Genomic DNA, 20955 nt, shown 5'->3' on the forward strand with positions numbered 1-20955 from the left:
GTTACAGTTTCATTTCCATCCCCTAAAGTGTAGCACCCAAGAAGACTTCAGCCATGTTGTTCACTGGGGAGAGACCTCTCCAGTCACCACCACCGCTTTCTTTTAGATGCCCAAACACCAGGCAGTGAAATCCCTGCTTCAGAGAAGCATTGGGCAGGGAGATCTGAGAGTCTGACGGGGGACATGAGCATCACTTACCACAGGAGAAGCCCCGATAGCAGAAATGCCCTCAGCAGGGGTTGCAGCTCCACGCTTGGTCTCATGTCGCTGCCCTCAGGGGCAAACTGCCATCCACAGCCAACCTAGCCTGTGACACCTGACAGGGTGCAGCCTGCAGCCATGTGGAACTTCCATGGTCAGCCACTGTGCTGGCATGGCCAGCAGCTGCTATTATTAGCTGGCATATGAATCACCCGCATGAAATGATTTAGCAGCTCAGCCTGAGCTAGGTTGGCTGCTTATTGTAAGAGCCTCATTCACAGCCCCGGTTAGAGCTGAATGTGGAGAGGACGTGGGGGGACCTTCTGGGAGAAACCTTCTGCCCAAAGCTCGCTCAGCTGCTCTCAGCTGAGTGGCAGATGCCAGGGATGGCTCCTGTGGCCTCAGCTCCTGGCCAGGGGGTCCTGTGTCAGTAAGACACAAAAGAAAACAGTGGATCTAGTGCCCACAGGATATGTGGGACCCCAGGACTGGGGTTCTTGATATGTTCCTGGGATCTTGCTGGGTGCAGAGGAACAGGGGAGAGCTGGGAACACATTTGCTTTTCTAGAGGGGAAAATACAAACACCCTTTGAATCCTGCTTTGTCTCACTTCAGCCTGGAACTGCAAAAAGGCAGACAGTTGGCAACACCACTAGCAGGAGCAGCAGCTGCTGAAGTTCTCAGTTGCTCTTCTTTCGATGGATTTCACCCACGATGCTCCCACTGTACCTCCTGCAGGTGAGAGAGCTGGGTATCTGGGTCCACTCCTATGACTGTGAATCAAATGCATCAACAATAAAATTCAAGCCAAAATTCTGCTGTGATCTTTCCTTCAACCTGTGCTTTCCCTATTATAATGAAAATAACTCACTATGTTATCTTTTCACAGGATATGAAATATGACTTTCTGAGCACTGCAAAGCTCACACTAAGGAGCATTATGAAGAGCAGTGGAATACACACCATTTTTTATAGCATGACAAAGAAGCCTTTATTTAATAATGAACTATTACAGTTCAGTACAAAGATTTGCTTTGTTCAGTGACTAGAAATTGTTTGCAGATTTTTCTAGCCACTGGGAGTTGACAGTTACTTAGGAGATCAGTTCTTAAAGCAAGAGTGCATACATGCCTTCTTGACTCCAAGTGCCGCCGGCCTGGCTCTCCCTTTCAGAGCCATGGAACACGGCTGGGTGCACTTCTCAGTAGAGGATGCAGAGGCACGTTGTCCTCTGCTCTCATTCCCTTCCAGAAAGTTTCCAACTTCTTGGCCCAGAAGTAACACAGCACGGAGGGAAGAGCTGTCCTGATACCAGCCCTTTGGCTGGCTGAAGGATGCAGAGCCCCACTTCTGCCTAGCAAAAGGCCCAGTGTGAGATTGTTTTTCACTGTGCTGCTGAGGCTGAGAAATCAGAGTCTGTAGGCCCAGAAGAGGTTCTGAATTCCTACAGCAGTGTGAAGACCTCAGCTATTTCCAAAATACAGCCCATGCTTTTGTACACCCGCATACATACATGCACTTTTTTTTTTTTTTTTTTTGTCCTTTTGTTAGCAAACCAATTCACTTCCACTTCTCTGATGCTCCTGGGAGGTAAACTGAAGACCCTCATGGCACCAGCCCCTCTCTATCAGTCAGCTACCTGCAACAGGGAGCTGGAAATTTGGCACTTGGGCCTTCCATTAGTTTTGATGCTACTGAGTAGAACAATTTTCCTATCTGCAAAGCCTTCTCGCTCCTCTGAGCCTGCTCTGAGCTGTGGAGTTCTGGTCCATACCTCACTCATAGAACATCCAGCAAATGCAAGGACAGTGTTGGTTGAATGGGCTACTTGTGTCCTGGGACAGAGCAACAGGGCGCTTGCCAAATGCATGGCCCCATGACATCATTCGGGTTTTTGTTTGTCTTTCAGGAGTGAGAAAGGAAAAGAAAAAAGCGGGGGTAGGAGTCTGGCTTGGAGTAACTCCCTCTAACCATTTATTTACCTTAAGTGCATGCTTCATGCTTTTACTCATGGGTTACAGTCATGGGTGCACATAAGGTCTTGAGAGTCCTTAGCAGCAATCCCTCGACAGAGGAGTTGGGTCATTGCACACTCAAAGCATTTTTGTTTCATTGCTTTTCTCATCTGATAACAACATTCAGTAACATCATTTGTGCTTCTGGCAGCTGCCACACTGCCTTTCCCCATACACCACTGATGGCGTGTGTAGCAGCATGGGAAATGCTCCTCTGTTTCAACACCGAGCTGGGTGTGAGGCAGGGGACAGTCGATGCTCAGAGCTGAGCCACCAGGAGCTGCAGAGCAGGATGCAGGCATCCAGCATCCCTCTGAAAGATGCCCAAGTGTCTGTGGCACGTGGACTTGCTTGAGGCTTTTGGGTCCTCCACCAACAACAAACAGCTCTTACTGGGCCCTTTGGTCCCAAATCACTCAGCCTGGACACCAGGTCCAAGGATGGTCTCCATCCAGCTTCACAGACCCACTCATGGCCTCATTGTTGCAGCTCCTTTTTCAAACAAAGAAGAGAAATGGGCAAGATTCACCTGACCTGTCTTAGACACTGACCTAGGGAGATGAAGCACTTGCGTGCCTGTTTTCCACCTATTCTTCACAAAGAAGGGAGTCTGGCTCGAATAGCTTGGATCTAGCTTTAGTCAGATGAATCCCACCCAAAGAGACTGCAGCTGCTGGAGGAACATGAGCTTTCTCATAATCACTTCCCTTCCCCATAGTTTTGGGGCAGAGAGAACAGTCTGCTTGAACTGATGAGTCATTGAAGGATTCCTCGAAAATTGCATAAAATATGCTTGGAAGGATATGCGTCTGTTTGCATCAGGTCTCAACGCAGTTCAGAGGGATGTGGAGCCCCAGGCAATAGGGCAGGTGGAGGGCAAGCCAATAGTGGTGCTACCACTCTGTTAGCAGACACCCTGAAAATGGAAAAAGCAAAGATAGCAACAGAAGGAGCATCCAGGGCATCTCTTGGGTTCAGACCGCTACTAAGTTGGCCACATCCCAAGAGAAACAACTTCTGCTCTGTCCCCTAACTCCTGCCCTTTCCCCTGCCTTCCTCCTTTCCCTCTGCTTTCTTCGGTCATGTCCCTCCTGAATAGAAACTTTTGGGAGACTTATTTCCTTGCACCTGTTTCAGCTGTGATGTAACTGTGGTAATAACTCAACCACTGTTGGATGGAAGGTTACAGCTATTTCTTGGTTCCTGTATTTTTTTTATTATTACATTATGGTTATATTTAGAGATAGGCCTGAGTCAGAGCTGTATGAGAGGAGCTCTCTCACGATTTGCAAAGGTCTGGAGATGGAGCCAGACCCCTTCATCTCAGCTAGCCTTTCTCTTGGTAGTGTGCACCTCTAAAACCCGAGGTCCGTACTGGGAAAAGTTCAAACAGAAGTTGTAGTGCAAGCTCTGTAGTTCAGGTGGGTCTGCGACTGTAGTGGGACCAAGCAATGTGCAAAGACTTAAATTCCACCATAGCATGTAACGTCTTTCTGCAGTCCTTGTTGGGAAAGAAAGTCATTAAATAAGGTTGGAAAGCCAGCTGCTGCCTTGCTTTCCAGAAGTAGTAACTGAGACTCTTGACATAGTGATCAAAGTCAATGGCAATAATGTAGGACTGTCTCAGGAGCATTGCCTGTGTGGCCTCGGCCCCTCTCCATTTTAGGATCTCATGTATTTTGGTCACAGATTAAAACACAGTTTTCAACCTGTTATTCAGCATGAGTAGATACTTTACTCAAAGTGATGTTCAAACCTCCCAGCTCTCAGGGTTGAAGATGACCCTTCTACAGTCAAGAGATAGGACATTGTCCCCTTCACAGGGGATGGTCAATAACACCAATATTGAGCTTGAAGCCTCCAACTGGGTTGAAGCAGCACAGAACTCCAAAAAGCTTCACTGTTCTGCATCACAGGTGAAGATCAGGGGAGACCAATCCAGGAAGCCAGTTCATGCTCCATGCCTGATTTTGACAGTGATTAAAGATGCTGACCCCTCTGCCCACACCAGACCAACAAGTCATGGAGCTGGTTGAATGCACAGGTAGGACCGCAGCCAGGTCCCAAGGAGAGAGATGTACCATACCAGATTCTACCTTCCAAAGCATTTTTCCCCTAAGTTCCCAGTGCTTCATAAGAAGACAGAGAGAAGTCAGAAATACCCTACAACATGCTGCCACTTTTGCATGAGAGAAATCTTCATCCCCAGCCCTTAAAGTTTCAGCACAGTCACTGTCTTAGCACGGAGCAAATAGAAGACAATGAAGACTATTTTTTCTTTTTCTATCGTAAGGACAGAAAAGGACAGATATGAGAACTGGGAGATTTCTAGAAGATGATGATCCCATAAAACTTTAAGTATGCCTGCTGGAGATTTCATCTCTGGAAGTGAGATCAGGAGTGTCTGTGAAGGCAGCCCCTGAGGTGCTCTGCCCTCTTTTGCCGGGCCATCATTGCCAACTGTTAAGAAGTAGGGACTTATGTAATAGCTGAATCAGTGTAATTTCTGTGTCCCCACACCACGGTTCTGTGCTTCATTGTCACAGAGGAAAACTAAACCTTGCCCTCAGACAACTGACTTGACTGCATGTTTTAACCCTCATGCAACAAAAAGGCATTTATTTTCCCAGCCACTGGACCACTCCAGCAGCCTCCTCCACGTTACCATATTACAAGCTCAAAGAGGGTAGATTTACATTAGATATAAGGGGAAAATCTTTCTACAGTGAGGGTGGTGAGACACTGGAATAGGTTGCCTAGTGATGTGATTGATGCCCCATCCTTGTAGACTGCGAAGCTGAATTGGGTCCTGGACAACATGATCTAGCTATGGATGTCCCTGTTCAGTGTGGGGGAGTTGGATTACATGTCCTTCAGAGGTCCCTTCCAACTCTAAGGATTCTGTTATATTCTCACTAGAAGATGTGTACCAGGCATGACCACTGCAGCCCTGGGATGCTCCTGCTGATGCTTCTGCCTTCCAGGTTCCATCACTTGCTGCTGGGTTCCCACCGTCAGATGCAATGTGCCCTTATGCCCTGCTGAACCATCAGTGATTGCAGAAGTGGTCACTGCATCAATCCCATAATCCTGTTTTCCAAGGCAGTCTCTCCTGTCCTGTAGGTACTGCCTGAACTCTTTGTTCCCAGATGTATTACTTTTCATTTAGCTAAATTAAAACACATTTCCTTGGATTGTGACCATTCAGCCAGGCAATTCCGATCCCCTTGTAATAGTAAACTATCCTCTTCATTATTTACTAGGCTGCAGGTGGACAGACTGAAACACTAGACCTGCTTGGGCTGCCCCCATTCAGCTCAATGGGCTGTTGATGCTGTACAATAATGACAACTATTTCAGTGTCTGGGGAATAGATTAGTTCATAGCTGACTCTTTCGGATGAAATATTTGGCTCTTCTGAGATTTGGAGCACATTTGGGATCATGAAGAGTAGCATCCTTGCCTCCACAGCCTGTATCACTGCTGCACGATAACAGCCTCTCGCTGCCTCCCCCCTCTGCTTCCTCTGGTGGAAAATCACAGATAAGAAAGAAAGAGAGAAGGAAAACAGATTTGCTTTGTTAGTTTATACTCCAAGTCATGCAGCAGTAGGGCTGCTGAACTGACAGCAACCCCGTCTCCATCCACCCCGCCACAGCTGCATCCTACTCTGAGCAGTGAAATGGGGCCAAGTGGGGAAATCGAGGCACAATCACTGTCCTCCTACTGCTCACACGCAGGACCTTCTGCCACGAGGTTCTCCTGCAGGTTACATGCACAACAGCCCCTGTGCAGCGGGCTCCAATGTATAGCAGCCTGCAGAGGGGATGCAATGCCCTCTGTGTCTCCTGGGCTGTGAGATGGCAAAGCCGAGTGATGTGCTAGGGTCAGGTCTTCTCCTCATCTCTTAAGTATGAGCCACTGAGTCTGGGAGTTTGCCTTCTATTTGTGACTGCATGCTTAGCAATTTTCCAGGAAGACGTTCTGCAGTTACAACATCCAAACAGTGGCATTAGTAAGCAGCATGCAGAGAGGATTTGGGGTGACCACACTGCCATAGAGCTGTGTCCCACATGTGGGGCTGCAGTGGTTCAATGCTGCAGAGCCCACCAGGCCACACACGTACCTGCTGGTGCACAATGCCAGGACCCACTGATCCATGGCTTCCTGCATGCTCACTGCAAGACTGTGGGAAGAGGCACATAAAACTCCCTGCTCTCATTTAGCCCTTCTGTCAAAGCTGGAGAAGTTCTGGCCCGGCTTCAGCTACAAAACCATATGAAATATATCAGCCGAGGCCACATGGAATGGGAATGGATGGCCAGCCCGGATATTACTGCTCTCTGTGTGGAGGTTTCCTCCCACAGGGGTGCGGGTGATTCACCTCAGAGTCCAGGTGCTGCGGCACGTGCCAGGTCCAAGGCGGAGGGAAGGATGTCAGGCTCACGGTGACACACGTCAACCCTGTTCATAGGCACAGCTCGCCCATGGCTAAAGCACTGCGACAACTGGGAGCACACAATTCCTTCACTGGCATTTGCACTTTTGTTTTCTTTCACAGCTGCATCTTGGGCACTCATGGCGAAGCACGCAGGGAGCTGTGTGAAGCATGGAAGAAGTCCCATCTTGCAAAGGACTTCCAGATTTTGTGATCTGGCTTTGGCTCAAAGAAGAACAGAAAACAAAAGTGTCCACATACCTCTAATGGGGCCCGACTGAAAATGAGCAAACAGGCAATGAGGTTCCAGTTTCTTTGGCTTCAACTTGAAGCACTTTACAGCAGCCCAGTTGCAAGGAGTCAGCACACACCTTCTGGGAAGCAGGTTCTAAAAAGTGCACAGACCCAAGCTCATGAAATAGAAATTCAAAGAGCCAGTACGTGCTCATGAAAAACACCACCCTGCCTGGAGCTGTGCTGCACTGAGCGATGGCAGTGTGGCTCCCAGCAGCAGAAATATATGTCCCTGGTCAGTTCCCTTCTGGACAATAATGCTGTTGAGTTTTCATGTTCATATCAAGACTCATTTGCACAGAAATAACTTCAGGGTGCTGCTATCTCATTTTGAGAGAAAGCATCATCAACAATTTCAGTGGTGATTGTAAATTATGCACTACAACTGAAATGTTGTACATGGATCTAAATATCAGTAACACACTTAGTTATGCTATTTTGAAACAGAACATATGTATGGTTTCCTTTTACTTACAAGCTCATGCAATTAACTGTGGTTCTATTTGGCTAGAAGTGGTTGTTAAATAATAAATACAGGGCAGTCTTATTCCACAGCTGGATTAGTTTAATCATCCGAATTGCAGCAGGATGGGATCACCGTGCTAGAAAGAAGCCTAATCTGGGCTACGTTTTTAAAGATGTTAAAACGTTGAGGGTTGGTACTGTAGTGAGGCTTCCACTGCAGGGTGATAGGCAGTAAGACTATCTTCAGTATGGGAAGTGTTCTTGGGGTCCCACTGATCCAACAAGAGCATAGCCTGGATTTTCCAGAACTAACAGGCAAAACTCGTGTCGCAAAGAAGCAGTTGCACGGCATCACGGGGTCCCTCACTGTGACTGGCAATAGCTGTGGTTGACTCTTACATTGGGGGTGGCTGCTTGCATGCAAAATGAACCCCTGGCTTCACTCTACAGGAATAGAGAAGAACAGGTGATAGTGAATAGCAACAAGATCTCTCAGAGTTTCTGAAAACTGCAAGTGGTTGCAGGCAAAAACTCTAAAAAGAACAAATATGAACAGTAAGTTTGCAAGTGTAAACAAAATACAAGAGAAATGAACGGTCAGTGTCCCTCCCCACTCCTTCCACAAACAGGATAGGAGTTCACACTAAAAAGTCATCCAAATTCAGCAGCAATTTGAAATTGTCAAATAAATCACAAACAAAGAAGGAAAAAAATAAAGGAAAATGATGACATGAAATGAATAACTGAAGGAAGCTGCTGGCCATGGTGGAATCATCCAGCACAGGCGAATATCTGAAGAACAAAGAGTTTAAAAAATCATTAAGAGCAGAAAAGCAGTCCTAGCAGTGACAGAATGACAGCAATCACAGAATGGGTAACGTTAACTCTGTGTCAGAAAGGAGTGGCAAGGAGTTTATTTCCTATGAGAAGGCAGATTACACCCTGGTCCATCAGCAGAAAAGGGCAACTGTTTTAAGTTCAGCAGCACAGCCTGAGAGTTGTGCAAAGGGTGCATCCTGCAGAGAGCTCTGCTTCAGAACCATTGGACCCTGATGGTGGGCTGCAAGTACGAGGAGAGCCCTGGGCAATGCCCCTCTGATCTAGGCTAGGAGCAGAGGATACAGAAGTGGGGTATGGGAGGAGCGGGGTGCAGAAGAAGTGGGGTGCTATAGCCTTGCAGGAGGCCAGAAGCATTGGCTGAGGCTTCAACAAGCCATGCTTGCCCAAGGGGTGCAAAAACATGCCCCAAAGCCACACAATAAAGAGCAAAGCAGCATTTGAGTGAATGACTTTCCAAGATGAGTCTGTTCCTGTCATTGCAGGGAGGATTCAGAAGAGATGGAGATGGCCCCTCCTAAATCTTCCTCTGTCCAGCAGAGAAGGCTGTAACAACAGCTCAGGGAGAGTAACTGAAGCCAGGTCAAATGAGCAAGCTGGCACCAAGTGCTGGGAATGAGAGTGAATGAATTACTTATTGAGGCCGCAGACAGCTCTGTTTCTGGATGCTTTCACTAGCTTTGGCGAGGAAAGCATTCGGAGCAGCAGCTTCGGGCAGCCAGATCCCTCAGCCCAGCTCTCCCTTGGTGAAAGATAAACACTTTGGAAGAGGATCCAGTGTATCCAGTTGAAGCATCTGCTTTGAGGTTCCCTCTGGAGATACCATCTCTCTCTGCCCTAGGGACTTCAGAGGGACCTCACAAAGACCAGGTGGGTGCCAGGTACATGGTTCACCTGCCTGCGGCCAGCAGGAACCTCCTCCCTGATTCCCAAGGACAAGCAATGTCACAGCTTTTCCCCTAAGGTCAGTACTCAGGAGCTGGTGAGAGGCATGTCCATGGCTGTTTGCTCAGAGACATCAGTGATGTACACTGTTCAGATGTCAAGCACGGCACCTGCCCTGAACAGGTCACCAAAAAGCATAGTCTTGAATCTATGAGCTATTTGCTGAGTATTACGGGCAGGGAGCTTGCAGGAATCCACAGCTTCCAGCTTACAAATGGCTCACATCATAGAGCCACAGGAATAATTGGTGCCCACAGCATGGAGGGAAAACCATCCCTGCAAGCACTGTAGCAGGAAGAGTTTTTGCAGCAAATATCTCAGGCTGGGCAGTGCAAGGTCTAATTGCTCTAACTGTTTATTTATATTCCGGTGAGAATATTTGTTGTGTAGATTTGTATCCATTTTGTTTTGCTTTCAGAAATGAGGTGATGATACGTATATATTTTTAATTAACTCTCCACCAAGAGTGGTCATTTTTTTGCCATCCCAAAGCCTTCACCCAAGCAGCCACAAGCATGGTGCTTTCTGGCCACCAGTGGCACAGGTGAACTCAGGCACCTTGATGCACCCATGAGTGGCATGAACTGTGCCTGGAGGCTGTGGGCTGTGTGTGGCAAGGATGGCAAGGGAGCTCAGGTGCCTACAGCTACAGGCAGCTGCGCTCTGCAGGCAGGAGGTGACATTCAGACTGGTGAGCTTGCAGAGCTGTCCTTGCTTTTTCCTTCCCTCTGGTCTCTGCCTGTAAATCTCCTTTTCTTGGAGTTGCAGTTTAGCAGCATACAATCAAGCAGGGCAAAGGGCTTTGTGTCTGAGCGATGCTGCCTCAACCCATTTCAAAGCCGACTCAGTTAAACTGCTGAAAATTTCACTGGGAATCTCTTCTTGAGCAGAGCTGGGTCAAACCGATTGGATTCCTGGCCCATTAAAGCAACTCTGGAATAAGCGTGTTGCAAGTCCACACTACGAGAGCACAACTGGAGTTCACTCTGCCCTAATTGAAGTGCTTTAGTAGACCAGAGTGATTCATATATGCGGAAAAGAAATGCGACCTATTCCTATGTATATGCAAAGATGAGAGCTGCAAAAGGATTTTTTCTCTCATTGCTGGCCTCTCATTAAGGGCTGCGAGCTGATTATTTCTTTATTTCTAATTTAGCAGCAGCAGCCTCACAAATTGCCTCCTTAACCCAAGGTGGCTGCCAAAGGTTTGGTTCAGGACCAGTTTCAGTGCTACTGTAATCCTCTGTGCTGGAGAGCCGGGGCAAAGCCAAGCCAACCTGAAACTGGAGCCGCACGGATGGCGCCAATCTAATTAAGTTATGAAAAAGCGTTCCTCTGGAGAGGAGCCTCTTGCAGCTCACAGGCGGAAAGGTAGAGAACATGTGAATCTGGCCAGAAGCCTCAGCTGTTGACAACTCGACGTACAAAGCATCTGTACGCATGCCTTTTGGGAAGGAAGATGAGTGGTGCTCAGGGGAACCGTGTGGTTGTTTAACTCTTTGTTCCATATGCGACCAGGCAAGGAGAAAATGTTTCGTATTATGTTGAATACCATCTCAGGTTCTGGCAGGATTACTCGTCAATATTATTGCAGCCTCTTCAGTTACAATGCTTCAGCAGTAAAGTAGTTAGACTGGCTTTGAAATACAGAAATTCAGGCAACACAATCACGCTATGAAAGAACTCTCATTAGCCTTTGGCTGACCTTGAAAAATTGTGTTTCTCTCCAATTCTTCCACAAATTGCCTTTAAGGAGACCTTCTTAGTTCCACCAAGTCACAAGGTCTGGCTGTGTGACTCATGTTTTCAGCTGGTCTCTCACGATCACAAGGCGTACTTGCCTCTTGCACTCAGCCACAATTGCCACAAGGAGGATATGTAGAACGCACCGATGGCCTTATTATAGTGGCATGTTCTTATTTGTTTGGGATTGTTTTTTCCAACCTCAAATGTTTCATAATGAAACAGTTGGTCTTATAAAAAATGTCACTCATCGCATCAAATTTTATGGGTAGGTCATGGTAAGGACTCTGTCAGATTGTAAGCAGGGATGAAATCTCATAGCTGCAGAAGGTGAGCTAAGCACAGGCAGGCCTGCTGGGGGCAGCGGCTGGCTCTCATAGGATGCTCCCTCTTCTCTGAGAGAAGCACGCTGCTGCTTCCTTCACTACCTGACTGCTGCCGATCACAGGTCACCAGACACTCCAAGCCAGGAAATCACCTTGTGCCCCAATTCCTGTCCCTGTTACCTTGTGGCAGCAGCGGAGCCCTCCAGCTTAGCTCAGGGTTGTGTTGTTTTCAGCAGAACGTGGCACCTCCAGCTGCCATGGCCAGGGCTGGAGCCAGGGCAGCGCAGCTGTCCCGTCCCCCAGTCTGGCAGGCCAGGAGTGCCGGTCACAGAGGTGGCATATATGCAGTGCCACAGCCTCACCCAGCAGCAGGGGTGTGATTCCACCCAAAAGAGGGCAGTGGTGCTTGCGGCCAGGCTGCATGAAGTTTGCAGTCCAGCTGCTCCGCTTCCCCCAGAGGTTGACGGAGATCCTCCTCGGCTCTTGGCACCAATGGAGAGCCACGCTCGCGCTGCCTTGGCCTCTGTTCTTACTTCGCCCTCTTGAGTCATTGCCGTTTTGCCACCTCTTCTCTCGAAATTCAGCGGAAGGAACCGTGCAGATCTAGCCTTCTCAGCGCCGAAGCACCCCTGTCAGTCTCCTATCAGCATCTCACTGCGCACCCTTTGCTTTCAGACCAGCTGTGGCTTGAGCGTAGCTGGGAACAAAACCTTGGATAGGCCACAGCTCACAGCCACCCAGCAATGTCCAGAAGCTTGATGTCACAGGAAACCGCTGATACTGTGAATAATTAAAAGCAATTCAATAAAAAATCCCCAGCCCGCCTGTGTTCTTCCCCTGCCTTAGCAGCTGTGTGTTCTCAAGCAGCCCGTCTCTCCCATGGCTGCACCCATTGCCAGCAGGTGTGGCTACAAAACAGACCGCTGTCTCCAGCACTTGCTGCTGGCACTTCTCACAGTCCTCACGGTGGGGACCGTGCGTTTGCACAGCCAAGAGCCAGTGTGGGTCCCAGCGTGATGGGGAGGGACCCCACTCCTCTTCCCAGCATCTCTGGGCTGCTCAGCCTGGCAGCCACTGTCTGTGCAGTTAATGCTGTTTTCTTGGCTCCCGTGCTAAAAACACCAGACATCACAGCAGCAGCCAAGGTATTAACAACTAAATCAGCAGCGAAGACAATAGCAACACAAGCATAGCTCATGAGCTTAGCTTTGTTTAATGGTACAGAATCTGCACAGCCTCTGGGAGCTGGACCCTGCACAAAAACCACTGCCAGCTTTCCCTCCTCTGCTGTGCTGGGCAGGCTGGGAGTGACCCTGCTGCAGAGAGGGGCCAGTGCCATCCTTCCAGTGCCATCCTTCCAGTTCCTTCAGCAATCGGCAGAGCGGGGTCAGACTCACCTATGTCCTTGAACACAGACATACCTGCCCTGATGTGACTTTATTGCACTGTGTGTAACCCGTGTATTTCTCTGCAGGGTGAATCCCCTTGAGCAGCTCCAGCTGCCTTTGCATAGGTGCTGGCCCTGCTGATAGTCTGCAGGACCTCATGCCTCAGCATGAAGCTGGATCTGCCAGCACCTGAATGGGCAACACAGGGTGTTTAAATTGTGGCTCCATACTTGCATTTGAACTCAACTGTCATCTAAATAAAGAGCATGGCCCATCACATGCCTCAGGGATCCCCTTCTTTCCTGAAGCTGCCTGGATACACTCCCTTCCAAGTAAAATGTAAATCCTTCCCACATCTCTCTCAGGGAGAAGCCTTGCTTGCACCCTTACAGTAGCACTGTGGGGCACACTGCAGACAGCTGACCTGGTAGAGCCACTCAACCTGGATCCAAAGTGGATGCGGGGACAGAAGTGCAACTAGGGAGCCTACAGACAGGAGGGGAGTCAACTCTTTGAAAGGACTGATAACTGCAGGACCAGGGGAAATGGTTTTAAGTTGAGGGAGGGAAGGTTTATGTTGGATGTCAGGGGGAACTTCTTTACAGAGAGAGTGGTGAGGTGTTGGAACAACTGCCCAGAGAGACTGAGGATGCTCCGTCCATCCCTGGGGGTGTTCAAGGCCAGGCTGGATGAGGCCCTGGGCAGCCTGGGCTGGTATTAAATGTGGAGGTTGGTGGCCCTGCATGTGGCAAGGGTTGGATATTCATGATCCTTGAGGCCCCTTCCAACCCTAGCCATTCTGTGATGCTGGGCTTCTGTGAGCTGTTCAGTATTGCCACTTGGACCCTGATGGCTCTGTACGGCTCCAAGCTCTGGGGTCAGTGGCAGAGGCATCCACTGCACAATACTGCACTGCTTGCCAGTTCCTCTTTGCTTAGTGGCACCCACCAGCAGTGTCTGAAAGTAGAGCTGCAGCCTGGCCTGCAATTTTGAGGATCCCCACAAGCAAAATCCTGTGTTTGCCATTACTTCTCTGATCTCTATACGTATCTGGTTAGATGTCAGATTACTCTACACTTCGCCAGAGGTGGCTGTACCATAAAAGGACCCTCACAGATGACACAAAGCAGTATGGAAAACATGGGCTTTTCTCTCCAGAGGCAGAGAGAAATGTTAAATGTTATTGAGTGTTAGGAGAAGATGAGCAATGTCAGTGTTACTGCATTTGGGAAAAGGCAAACATGAAATTCTTTCCCAGTGAATAGTGACAGTACCGTGCTATGTAGAAATGTGGGGAATTAGGCAGTACCATCCCATGTGATTTGTACATTTTTAAAATGGAATTAAATCCTTGTGAACCTACCCAGCTTTACAGATGTTGAGGCCTGACTTGGCTTGCTAGTTTGCCAGCTTTACATGGAAGCAATTCCACTGAGACCTGCAGTGTCACTGAACACTGACAGAAGAGGCGAGCCTCAGACACTGCCACTCACACCCTGCTCACCATGCCAACAAACAGCAGATATTTGCATCCATTGAGTAAGAGTAGCATGGGGCTGCTCCGTGACCTGCTCAGCCCACTGTCATGCCCAAGTGCCTGGGGTCATCCCCTAGGACAGACAGTTTCGTCTGCACCCTCCTTGCTCTGACTTCCACACAGTACTGCAGGAATGCCAGCTTCCATTTGCATATCATCACCACACGCAGGCACTGTACCATTTGGTGCCCAGCTTTCCCTTCTCTCTTAAATTTCTGTTGCATCCCTCAACTGCTTCAGTGCTGTAGCTGGTGGTGCACCCTCTTTGTTGAGACACTCGCTTTCTGGTGCTGTAATTGTGATGCATGTCTACTAAGGGATCACCTCCCCACCTCCCACAGGGTCATGCATGCTGTCAGTCAGTGGCAATAGCTCCCATGACTCTTCTTGTTTGCATCAGCAAGAGACAAGCCAAGCCCAAGTGATGTGTTTGTGAGCAGGAACCTAAGAAGTGACATGAGGCATGAGTCCTTCAGCAAGAAGCCTCATGCAGAAGGATCTGGGTATGGGAAGCATCCCTCAGGCAAAGGGGCAGGCTGAGCATCCTCCTTCCACTCCCATCCAGGGAGGAATGGTAGAGAAGACAAGTTTGGGATGGGAATGAGATCTCTATAATGCTGCAGTGGCATCCACATAGCTACTGAATGGACTCATTCCACCACATCAAGTCTCTCTGTTCCTCATTCTTGGTGGTGGCTTTGGCTGCAGGGGGAAAAAGAAGCATGGGTGGCACTGTTCCTGCACCACATAGGCACGTTGCATAGAGTACCTGGGCTTCACTGGTGGTGGGTACTGACCCCAGGAGCCTGCTGGCAGCTTGATGACCATGCCATCCCCTGCAACAAGCCCTGAGTGCCATGAGAAAGGGCTTGATTCCTGTTTTTTGTTTTTTGCTTGTTTTTTTTTTTTATTTTATTTTTTTTTAAATTTTTTTTCTGACAAACCCACTCAATTTTGCAACATTGCAAAATGAAGGCTTTGCCCGTTAGTTGTTTTGTGTCCTGCTGAGGGGAGGGACAAAAACAGCCAGGCAAGATAAAGCAATGGAAATTGGAGCAGGATGGCATGGCATGAAAAGCTTGGGAGCTTGGGTTTTTGAACAGCAGGACCTAGCTTGGAAGAAAGAAGCCTTTCATGTAGGTAGGCACTGAACACAGCCACCCTATATATGCACCCTACACCAATCCAGTAAATACAGACAGCACAGAGGTAGGGCTGCTAACGGAGCCCGCTGAGACTTTGTGAGTGTTCAGCCTAAGGACAGCCTTGCCACTGGCTAAAATCTATCACATTCATACAAGCACGTGTGTAAACTGAACTATCATAAACAAAAACTAAAATTCAAAAAAGAATCCTGAGAGTAAAAGCAGCCATAGAGATCCCAGCAGATAACAACAGCGAATCCAGCCCACTCAGCATGTGCTTCGAGCGCAGCAGCACCCAGCCCTGCTCCTTCACCCCCTGCTCCCCTTGCATTGTCACGGGGCGATGCAGAGAAGTGGTTGGAGTGCAGCAAAAACAGAACGAGAGGTTGTTGTACTTGGCAGCCCCTGGAAAGGACGAGTGGGCGGTCAGTCCCTTATCTGCAAGTTATGTGCACGAGGGACTCCTGAGGATCCCACAAGATGCTCATCTATTTTTCAGCCACCAAAGCCCCTTCTGAAACAGCACTCTTATTTTCATGTTTTCACAACACCTCATTTACAGGCATGTGATTAGCTCTAATTAATGCTCATAATCAATGAATGCTTAACCGCCGCTGATGGAAAATCCTGGTACATGCAGAGTGCTGCTTGACTGAGTGCCACTGGATCAGCTAGTGGATCTTTATTGCTCTTTTAGATTCTGCTTGAGCAGGCAAAATATCTGGGCTGGTGTAAAACAATCCCGCATTGATCTCTCCAGCCAAGTGGGGTCCTTCCAGTAATTAGAAGGGTGGTGACAGGAACAGGCTCTGCTGGCTGCAGGACCAGGGGGACAAGAAAAATTTTTCAATTTTTCTTAATTTGAAAGCAATGTAGCAAATAGCGAGGAGAAGACTGGTCAGCTCTTCTGACTTTTTGTTGTAAAAAAATCATTTAACATTCCCTGATAAGCCCCTTGATTTAAACAGAGAAACAATTTAGCTCCCTGGGAGTTCCACTTGAGTAAGTCTGGTCCCAAAACCTCACAGGCTCCAATCTCTGGAACCAAATTCCAGGAAACATTCATATGTGGATGATGCATCTGTAACAGATACAAAGGGGAGAGGGGAAGCATTTGGCAATTAGGAGCTGGAATCAATTACGACTCCAGGTGGTACTTCTCTTTATTCAGGTGAAATGTCTTGAGGGGAGGAGGAGAACCTGTCGGTGGCGTGCTTTGCACTCTTCCTTGCCTTTTCTTCATATCACACTTCCCTCCATGAACTCTCCCCTATGGGGCCAGCTGCACAGGCACGCAGAAGTGGCACTGGACTGTGCTCTGCTCTTCAGTCGTCTGCACAAAGCTCTGTGGCTTATTCTCACCCATTGCTCCCAATGCAGACATAAGTGAGAGAACACTGTGTACAGGGTCCTGGTGCCCGTTGTCTGCACCCTTTGGGGCTCTGTGGCACTGAGCTCCAGGACTGGGCACTGCCAGGCACAGTAGTGGCACACACCAGGCATGGCATGGAAGCGGGGTCTCCACAGTCCAGCCTGTGCTCTCTTTGTGTCCAGACGCTCAGGCCTCTACTCCAACATAAATATATTGCCTGAGCTTCCCTCCCCCTGCGCTGGTCCTCTTGAGCTGTGGAAGATTATGCTCTCTAGATAAAAAAAAAAAAGTGCTTGTTTCTTTGACAAATGCAAGGCTTAAAGACCACCCTCTGTTTTTGAGCAAAATTAGCTTATCTTTGCCCCAAAAAATGTTGTTACTAAATATGAGCCGTCATTTGTGTGTGGCCTGAATGAGACGCTCAATTCATCTTATTAGAGGTTATCCTTTGAGGAGCTTTAAAAGGAAATGCATTGTTCTTAATTATTCTTATCTCAGCAGCTGTATAATTCCTGGTTTTGATTTAAAAAAGAATATCCAAAGAAAGATTACGCTGAAAGCTGGGGATGGGTCTGAACTCAGACTGCAGAGTTGAACTGCAGCTCTCGCTCTGCGCTGAGCAGTCTTCCCCTTCTCTCCAAGAAATGTGGGCCGTTTCTTTTCTACTGGAGTTAAACACGAATCTGAGCAGAAAATGCCAGAAAGCCTTTGAAGGGCAGGCTTTGTCTTTCTTTCTGGTTTTAAAGTTGTCCTAGCGATGTTCTTTCTTCTGTATCAGAAGACGTGTTCGGGAAGCACTGCCTTCCCCTGCCAGTCCTGCACCCTTGGCTCCCCTGAAAAATTTTGCACCAGAAAGGCCCAAACCCATATTTCTTTTCCATTCAGTGAAATCCTAAGAAATTTCAAAGCGAATTGAAATTTGAGTGAAGTTTACTACCAAGCTAAAAAGCCACTTTCTGTTGGTTAAATGTTTGCACAAAAAGTGACATTTGCTGTGATGCTGTACGGTTGTCACAAGCTGCTGCCCACTTTGAAGTGGAGCAGCACATAATGGATCAAATTCTCCGCAAAGCTTAGTGCCAAAGTTTCAAGTGCTTGGCATCTTGATTTGGTCCAGCTCCTCTGAAGTGGTCAGCATCCAGCAGCTTCTATTGTGACAGTAAGTGGCAAGATGTTTTGCAAAAGGACTGAGCTACCAAGCTGCTGAATTTTTCTGAAAAATCTGGTCCAGGATGGTACTGAAGGCAGTTTCAGCTGGTTTGATTGAACCAGCTGTTGAATCACAGTGGATTCCTTGAACTCCTTGTTGTAGCATGCCCCTGCCGCTTAATACTCCCCATCCTCAGCAGCTAGGTGCTCACACGGCCCGCTTCTCTCTGTGACCGTTTTACCAGAAGCATCAGCCCGTGCCCACAGCTGGTGCTGGGATGCAGATGGTGTATGAGGCCACAAAGCACCGCTGGAAGGACTGAGCATGAACCCTATGCATATCGAGAATGCCTGCTGCTGAAATTCCTATGATCAACAAGATGGACAGGTCTTAGATTTTACTGGGCTATTTTAGTGCTCATCATGTTTGAGAATCAGTGCTTTGATGCTACAATATGGAGCAAGACTATGCCTTTATCAAGTATTTGGAGCACTAGGAAATAGCCCTACAGCCTGGCTCTGGAAGCATGATGCACTTTAGCAAACATTGGCCTCACCTTCTTTATATTCCAAATAGTAGTAGGAAGGTTTAAAAGAAGCAAAGCAGCTTCCATGACTGTTTGCTATGCTGTTTTCCTCCTGGCCCTGATGCAGAAGGCTGGAGCAAGGGCAAACACCATGTTCACCTCACTGAGCAGCTGCACATCTCTCAGGGGCTGCTGCCAGCATGAATGGAGTGAAGCTCATACAGCCCTTGCCAGCCTGTCCCCGGTCTCTTAGCCAGAGGAACTGGATCCCTCACAATGAGATGCTTCCCATAGAGGATTCAAGATGTATTCAGAATGATGCAGGAGTGTGCAGAAAATGCCTCTGGAAGTGGGGCAGTCCAGAGGCCACGAGAAACAATCAGAGCACTGTGCATAGTATGTGATACGTGGCATGGGCCAGTGGATAGCAACCAAAACCAGTCTTAATCAGTTCTCCAGCTGACCTCACGGTGCAACAGCTGCTCTGTTTGCATCATGCATTGTCACCACACACAGATGAGGCTTGCTGGCATCTTGAGCACTCACTTCCCTCATGCAGAGCAGTGGCACCTCACCAGCACGTCCTCATGGCCTGGTATCTTCCTTTCAGGGACATTTATGGAGAGCTAATCCTGAACTGAACATGTTAAGAAGAACTTCTGAAGGTGTTTCATTACAGATGTTATCAGCTTAATCTCTAGCAGAAAAGAGCAAGTGACTGCTACCCAATACTGGTAGGACAAGTCATGGTTATTTTATTAAAAAATATAGGCAAGTGTTTCTTTAAAATCATCTTCTGTCCAACATCTAGAAATTACTGAAAGAGCACTAATGGCATTTCGCTGAAATAGGCTTACTCTTTTATTGGCATTAGCTGAGAATAACAAGCTCAGCTATTGCCTGTGGTGGACTTGGGTCCTCTGTCCCAAATGGCAGTGGCCATTTCTAATCCCCAAACAGTGATGTTTTTACTTTTCTCATTAGTGAGAGGCTACAGGAGGACTGCAAGATTAATGACTGCAGCAAGGCCACGCTCATTTCCTACAGCAATAGCATCTGTTACCTCATACAAAACAATATTTTTCTGCAAGTGCTCATTCTACCTACACCAGCAGCATAGATAAGGGCATTTACAATTTCCGAAAACCCTTATCTTTATTTCTAGACATTCTTAGTGAATGTGTAAAGCAACACTGTTAGGCAAGGAATGGAGGAAAAAAAAAAAGACAAAAAACCAAAAAAACCAAACACCCAGAGCAAAGATGCATTACAGCCAGATTTTAAAGAAATAGCACGGGGGTATGGCAATAGGCCATCTCCTCTAAAGCCAGCTCTGACTGTTATCCAGACATGTGCTTCACAAAGAGTGAAACTGCCAAACAGGTATTGATCAAAGAGGAATTATTTTTAAGTACTTATTTTAATAAATGAAAAGAAAGGAATTTCTACAGCTGTAGAGAATTTGACAGTTAGTGGGAACTTTAATGCACTATCCATGCATAAATAACATTTTGCCAATACCAGAGAGATCAGACGCACACACACACAAAAGTAGGTTGACTCATCCAGACAGTAATTCAAAGCAGGGAATATATCCAATCCTTCCCAAAACCCCACTGTGCATTTTCCACGTGTAAAGTAGATGGCTCCCCCAGGGAACATCTTGTTGTCCTGTGAACTTTCTGAAGTTTCAGTAGAGAACCTCTCCTCCACCAAGTCACACAATATTAATGGACAAATGGCCACTTGCAACACACATACCTCTTGTCCGTATTGAGCTTTCTTCATCTGTATAGTTGCCAGTGATACAATTGAATGGGGTCTTGACCTGAGGAGTGATTGAGCAATCTCTGTGCACATACTGATCTCACAAGGGGCTCAAGGAACCCATTACCTCTCACAGACAATGCTTGGGACAGTAGTCATGCACCCTGCAAAGCATGCAGCTGATTTATACCCACGGCTTGAACACAAGCTGCTTCAGGTAAGGTTTGTTCCCACAGTGCAGTCGCAGTAGTATCTGTTTCAGGCTTCACTGAAGACTTAATCCAGATCCAGCATCCTTCCCAAAGAGGCTGTGGATGCCCCCATTCATAGAGATGTGTGAGGCTGGATGGGGCCCTGGGCAATTTGGTTTAGTGGAAAGTGTACCTGCCCATGGCAGGGGGGTTGAAAACTGCTGAGCTTTAAAGTTCCTTCCATCTCCAAACATTCTGTGATCTTTGGTCTTGTTTTATGACCCTGGGTGAAGTACCAGGCTGATTCTAAATGTGTGTACTCTGACTACCATCATCCAGAATTGACCAGAACTCACACACTCTTCATTTTGACCCAATGCTTCTAGAGGTCAGCAGACTCTTTTAACAGGAAAGGAAGAACTGTGCATTTCTGCAGCAAGAGGATCTCTCACATCATAAACACAATGTTGTGAATGTAATTTTACCAGAGGATACAGTTTCCTTTCCATTTAAATTAGAGAGGGGTAAAATAGGTTGGACAAAATAAAACCTGATCCAGGTTGGACAAAATAAAACCTGATCCAGATTTCCTCTGAAGCTGTGAGATGGACTTAG

Source organism: Tetrao urogallus (assembly GCF_951394365.1).
Source record: "Tetrao urogallus genome assembly, chromosome: 7".
Classification (NCBI taxonomy): domain Eukaryota; kingdom Metazoa; phylum Chordata; class Aves; order Galliformes; family Phasianidae; genus Tetrao; species Tetrao urogallus.